The sequence below is a fragment of the Lepidochelys kempii genome, chromosome 14 (assembly GCF_965140285.1).
Source record: "Lepidochelys kempii isolate rLepKem1 chromosome 14, rLepKem1.hap1, whole genome shotgun sequence".
Taxonomy (NCBI): Eukaryota; Metazoa; Chordata; order Testudines; family Cheloniidae; genus Lepidochelys; species Lepidochelys kempii.
Genome location: NC_136393.1, coordinates 17,997,499 through 18,003,966, shown reverse-complemented (window position 1 = coordinate 18,003,966; position 6,468 = coordinate 17,997,499).

Sequence of the window (6,468 nt, the reverse complement as noted above, 5' to 3'; positions counted from 1 at the left end):
CTGGTTCAGAAAGTTCAGTTGATAGCTCCCTGCAACAGCATGAATAGATCTGGCCCTGGATGTTGGCTGTAGCAGATGCCATCTCTCTGTGCGTGTCTCACTCTCTGCATTAGAAAATTATAGACTGCAGTAACTTTGGGGCGGTGTTTGCATACCTCTTTTTTAATAGACAAAATTATTCATCTGAGCCAAATTTGTGTTTAAAACAGGTTTGCCAAAACCCAAAAGTATCTGGTGATGAATTTAGTGATTGCAGCTGTTGCTAATGACAGGGAGGTGGTCACGTCTGCTGTACTTACCACTTCCTGTAAATGAACTGGGTCATTAATCAGAGAAACACTTGCTAGTACAGATAAAGTTAAGGTGGTGTCAGCTGTTTTGTTATAAGCCCTTCCTGTGTTCTCTGCCACACTTTTTTTGTTGGCTTTTAAGAGGCTTATCACTCTGATCTTTAAATTTGGAGGCTGGACTAAAACATCCACCATTAAGAGCACAGTCTGTATGTTGCACCTATGAAAACCTGCTTGTTCCTGCACAGAGGGGCATTTGCAGTCATAAATTGCCAGTGGTACCCATTAGTACACAGCTACCCAATTTGCACATGCCAGCATGGTGATTTGCATATGCAACTGCAGAGTTTGTCAGGCACAGTGGAGTGCATGCCTATCCATTGCACACTCATTGGAAAATTTGCTCTACAAAATCTCTTCACTGAAGCAAATGTTTTACGCACTTAGAAAAAAGAAAGGAGTCCTGATGTTAGCATTTAGGTTGTGCAAGTACCAGACAGGTGAGAGACGGAGGTTTCATGGTTTTACAGATATTTGTTGTTTGTGGGGCGGGGAGAGGAGGGAAGTTTTGAGCTCTTATAGGACTTGAAGGACTTGGGGTTTGTGTACATGGGGAAATTGACTAACATAGCTATAGCAGAATCATTATGAACCTGATCTTTTGGCACTTATATGTATTTGCCCATTAAAATATCTGTTTATATTAATTCTTGAAACTTGGCTACTGTGTCTGCATGGTTTCTATTCAGGGCACTGCATTCCACACTAAAATTCGCTAGGATACTAAATACCACAGCATCTTTTTTGTAAGACAAAACTGAGGTCCTGACCATTTTTAGTGACTAAATATCCCAAATCAATTTTATTAAAAGCTGATGTTAATTGCAGAGTTATGCCCAAATACGAACCTAAGTAAATAATTCCTTTCTGCTGAAGTTTCAGCAGTATACGGTATGCTTCCTTGCTTCCTGCCCGAAACTGTAATTGCTGTGTGCCATTGACTAGACAGAGGTGGCTGCATTTCAGTGATGGGTAAAGCGGCACTGCCATTCCCAAGTGTTCAAATATCATGAGTCAGGCCCTAAAAAATCATGATATTGACTTTAAAAATCATGGGATTTTAAATAACCTGGGGGTCTTTTTATTTGCCTTCTGGTTTTTGAGCCTTAAGGGTACACTCAGGTTATGTTCTTCAGCTTTTCTCCACAGCCATGAGAGCTAATAACTTGATTTTTTTAACAATACTTGCTGATGGTGAGTAGTACCTTACTGTCTGAGTAATCCCATGGACTGCAGTGGGTCTACTTGCACAGTAAGGTACTACACAACGTGAGTCAAGGTGCCAGAATCTAGCCCAAAGTTTATAAGACACTTTGGGATTCTTAATGCTACATAAATAAAAGCTGTTGTTATGATTATTCTAATTCTTATTTATTATTTGTAACATAGCAGCACCAAGAAGTCAAGACTCCGTTATACTAGGTGCAGTACAAACTTAGACAAAGAGATCGTCTCTGCCCAAAAGAGTTCACAATCTAAGTTTAAGGTCAGAGACAACAGGTGACTATGATAGATAGACAGGCGGGGGGGACCACAAGGTGACAGTGAGACAATTACATTTAGCATAATAAGTAGTGGTCTTGTGTTAGATTATTTTTGTAATAAATCCTATATAACATTGAAGGAGGATCGCTGAGCAAGTGTCAGACAGGAGGAAGAGGGGACAGGCACCTGCAGTAACTACGACCTGAGCACTGAATGAATTAATCCAGAAATTTTCAGTACAGACAGAAATGAATAAACTCTCCAAAGGCATCAAAAGCAGTAACAAGTCTAACTAGTTGTTAAAAGATGTCAGGCAGGTATTGTGCAAAGAGGCAGGTTTGGTGCTAACTTAAAGGAAGGGACAGATGCCTGAGATGGGCTACTGGCTCCCTCCACGCCTAAAATCTCTTCTGTTTCCTGTGTTACCACTGCCAGGACTCTTTGATGTGTTGCACGCTTTATTCCCCTCTGTCCACACGCACTGCGTGTGGCATTCTCTCTCTTCAAATGGAAGGCAATATCTTTTGTGACACGGTGCGGCTAATGAGCTGTCCTGGGAACTGAAAAGCTGACGCAGGATTGATGAACTCTGCTGCTTGTTTCCAAGTCTGTCTTAATCATGACATGGAGAGATCACTGTGTGTTTAGTAAAGACCGTTCCGTCGTGCTATTCAGCTGCTTCTGCACAGAAAAACAAAACCACACCAAGATGCATTGCAGAGGGTTCGGGGGGGGGGGGGCGGGGAGGGCTATTGGTGTTGGGGATGGGAAGGGCGCGGGATAGTTAAATGTTTGGCTCTTCCTGGACACCACAGATGGAGAAACCCACTTTTCTCCCCCATTAAGTGCAAGTCCTCCCCACACCTAGAGACATCCAGCCACCCACACAAAGAACAACTCCCCCCGAATCCAACCTGTGACACAAACTTTCCCCCTCAAGAGAGCACCTGCCTCGGCCAGTCTGAGGCAATGCAGTGTGTTTCATTCCCATTTTGAGTCACTGAGGCCCTCTCTTCACAAGGAGCCTCTCTCCCCTAATTTATTACACTGAGGCATGATCTATACACCGGGTAAGTCCGCACTTTGAGCTGAAGGTGTAAATTCTAGCCAAGGAGGCATACCCGCCGCACAAGCCCTGAGCTAACAATGAAAATGTAGCCGTGGCAGTGGGAGGGGCTAGCCACCCCGAGTACATGCCTACCGCTTCAGACGAGATCATAGTTGGTGGCTAGCCCCTCCCACTGCTCCTGCTTTGGCAGCTACACACATTTTTAGTTCACTAGCTCAGCCAGAGCTAGCATGTGTAAAGCTCAAATTTACATCCCTCGCGTGAAGTGTACACGTACCCACAGAAGTTGTACCAGTTTAACTGCAAGTATGATGATGAACCACTTTAAACTAACTGTTGAAACTTGGTGGATGATTTTGTTTGCTGCATCTATTCAACCTACAGACAAGCTAAACCACTGTAAGACTCATTTAAACGGATGGAAAGTGCCCCCACACAGAGCTGCACCATTTTAACAGAATGGGTGCAGTGTCACACCTTTAGCTACTCCAGGGCAATTTCATGCATAGACCTGACCTGACATCTACTCCCCCAATTTGAGATACCATGAATCCAGATGCAGGGTCTCTGAAGCAGATTGTCTACCATTACATTGAAGCGGGAGAAAGTAGCCACAACTTCCCCTCAGTCAGAGTGGTCCATCAGGGTCAGCTTAGCCCAAAAAGTGGGGAGGGGCAGCCTGGACATATGCCCATTTAGAGATTCATAGTGTCAAAGAGTTTAAGGCCAGAAGGGATCATCAGATCATCTGGTCTGATCCCCTGCACATCACAGGACACCAACACCACCCAGCATCCACACCATAAACCCAGCAACTGAAATGAGACCAAAGCATTACAGCATTACCAAGGTGCATGAGTGTCCTCCCCAACCCCCCGATGGCAAGGAAATGATTAAATGAGGTATACCCAGATAATTCTGGTTAGTGACCCACACCCACATGCTGCAGAGAAAGGTGTAAAAACCCCACAGTCACTGCAAATCTAACCTGGGGGAAATGAAGGAGAGCAAAAAACACCTCCCAGAATACATTTGGGAGGGGGACGGGGGCGCCACGGGGAAGAGGAATCCGTTCCTGACCCCTGCTGGTGGCTGGCTGAAACCCTGAAGTATGAGCTTTTAGGAACATAAGACATAAACTCCCTTTGGTAGTTTCAGCCAGTGGGCTACTAGGGAACTAAACACATTAAGCTGCTGCAACCCAGCAGAAACTCAGAGGGAGAATAGGGCACCAGCTCCCCTCTCTGAAATAATCCCCAGAGCAGAGGGGTCCAGGATGGCAAAGGGGGACCTGTCAGCAAGAGCCAATCTGATGCATGAAAGCCCTAATCCAAAATCCATAGAAATGGGTGGGAAAACTCCCATTTACTTCCATGAGCTTTAAATCAGGCCCTTGGTGGTACGACCGAAAGGAGAAAATGCCATGGTGTTGGTTTGATTTGATGTTCTTCCTGTGGACTACTTTCCCCGAATAAGTGGAAGAACACCAAAAGGGAAAGTAATGCTCAGTATTCCAGTGTATCAGAAACTGGGCTATAGCATAACAGTAGCCGTACCTCCCCTCTTCAGAGTAGCAGGTCCTTGTCTGTTAACCGTGCAGTTGTTTGGTCCCCTCCAGTGTTATCCATCCGGATTTATTTATTAACACCCTGGTTCAAGTTAAATTTTATGTGCACAATTTTTCTCTTATGCCCACTTTAATGGACACTGCAGAGAGAGCCAGCACACAGGGGAGATTAGCTCCTTGCTTAAAAGAACATTGTCCAGGTATTTTTCATAATCTCTTAAACATTTTTGCTGACTCTTTTATTTTTAATTAGATCCCCTTGGAAAGCTGGCACTGAAATCTGTGTCCTTCCACTGTTGCTGCGGTATTCTGTATACAAAACACAGAAGGGAGATATGGTTTCTTGCCACATATTTCTGGATCTCCTTGACACACAATAGATCAGATCCGCAGCAGGCATAAATCAGTGTGGCACCACTGAAATCAGTAGAGGAATGGTGATTTATACCAGCTGAGGATCTGGCCCAACTGTATTTGTTTGTTATTGTAGGGTTGTTTGTGATCACTGGGGATGTCAATTGGGAAATTTTAATTGCTTCCAAAGGGCTGCAATATAAGTAAGAAGATTAAAAATGCAGGGCAAATTTGCAGCAAAGCAATCTAGACAGTGTCCCAAAATGTACAGGTTGGAAAAAGGTGCTAGTGGTGGAAAGAAGGAGTTTACAAAACTGTAATAGACCAGTTCTGCCTTGGAAACACATATGAAAAGCTGCAGGTAGGAGGAGAACTGTAGAGCAGAAATTGTTTGCCCTGAGGCTGCTCTAAGTTGCACAAGAACCAAATTTGCCTGTTGCTAGCAGGTAGGCAGTGTAACATAAGCATGGTACAAAAACATCTTTCCCAGGAGCTGTGCTGAGCCACAACCTTGTTGGGCCTGAAAATTGGGTCCAGATGATCTAGGATATGGGCTGAGCAGTTCTGGGATGGCAAATTTAGGAGCACCCAAGCTTGGGGACAAGGTTTGAGCAGATCTTTATCTTACTGGTATTTCTGCATTGATAAAGCCAACTTCCAGGCAGGGGATGAGCTTTGACTCTACACTGGGTGAAGACTTTGTTTTAGAGTGTGGTGGGAAGGCACCTTTGCTCATATTGCTTTTGCAAAGTTTGGCTTAAATGACTTGCCAGGGTCACAGTGCATCAGTGCAAGAGATGGGAATAGAATCCAGGTCTCCTGACTCTCATTCTGGTGCCTTGTCCCCAGGACCACACTGCCTCCCTCAGCAATCTCCTTTGCTGCTTTATTTGAGTTTTTCATTTGTCTTGGAGCCCTCTGCTATAGATTTATGGGCCCAAGGAAAGGAATGCAGTGAGCAAGCAATAGCCTCTTCAAAAAGAAACCACATACACCACAATGCAGTAGCTTCTCCATGGGTCTCTGTCCCTTCACAACCCAATGTTACATTAGACAGGCCTTGATTACATTGTAGATCTGTTGGCAGAGATACTACTCTCTCAAAAGACTAAATTACACAGTCATTTCCCGCCAGAGTGGAGAAGTACAAGAAGCTCTTTTCTAGTATTTATGTGACTGCAGGGGTCATTTACAGGAAAGCAGTACTAATCACAGTGACACCTCCAAAGGAAACCTCCAGCCTTCTCAGATGGGCTGGGTAAAATAGCTTATCTTTGGCTTTTCATCTTCATGATCCCAATCTCGCCATTTCTAAAGAAGGCAAATGCAGGACCGATCTGCAGTAATTACAAGGAAGTGTGGGCCTGTTGCCTGTTCTGCAGTAACATGGAAGGATCAGCTTTGCAAGAAGTTTGAACACAATTCATGAGAAGATGGGGAGGAGGGGGAACAGACCGAGAGTGAGAAAAATTGCTGTAATGGCTTTTTTTAAAAATAGGGCTTTTCCCCTTGAGTCCTGCTTCCTTAATCGTTGGTCAGATGAAAGCATGTATGCACTGGGGAAGTGTGATCTATTGGGTAAAGCAGCAGGACTTTTGGGTTGTATTCTCAACTCTAACACTAACATACTATGTAGTCTTAGA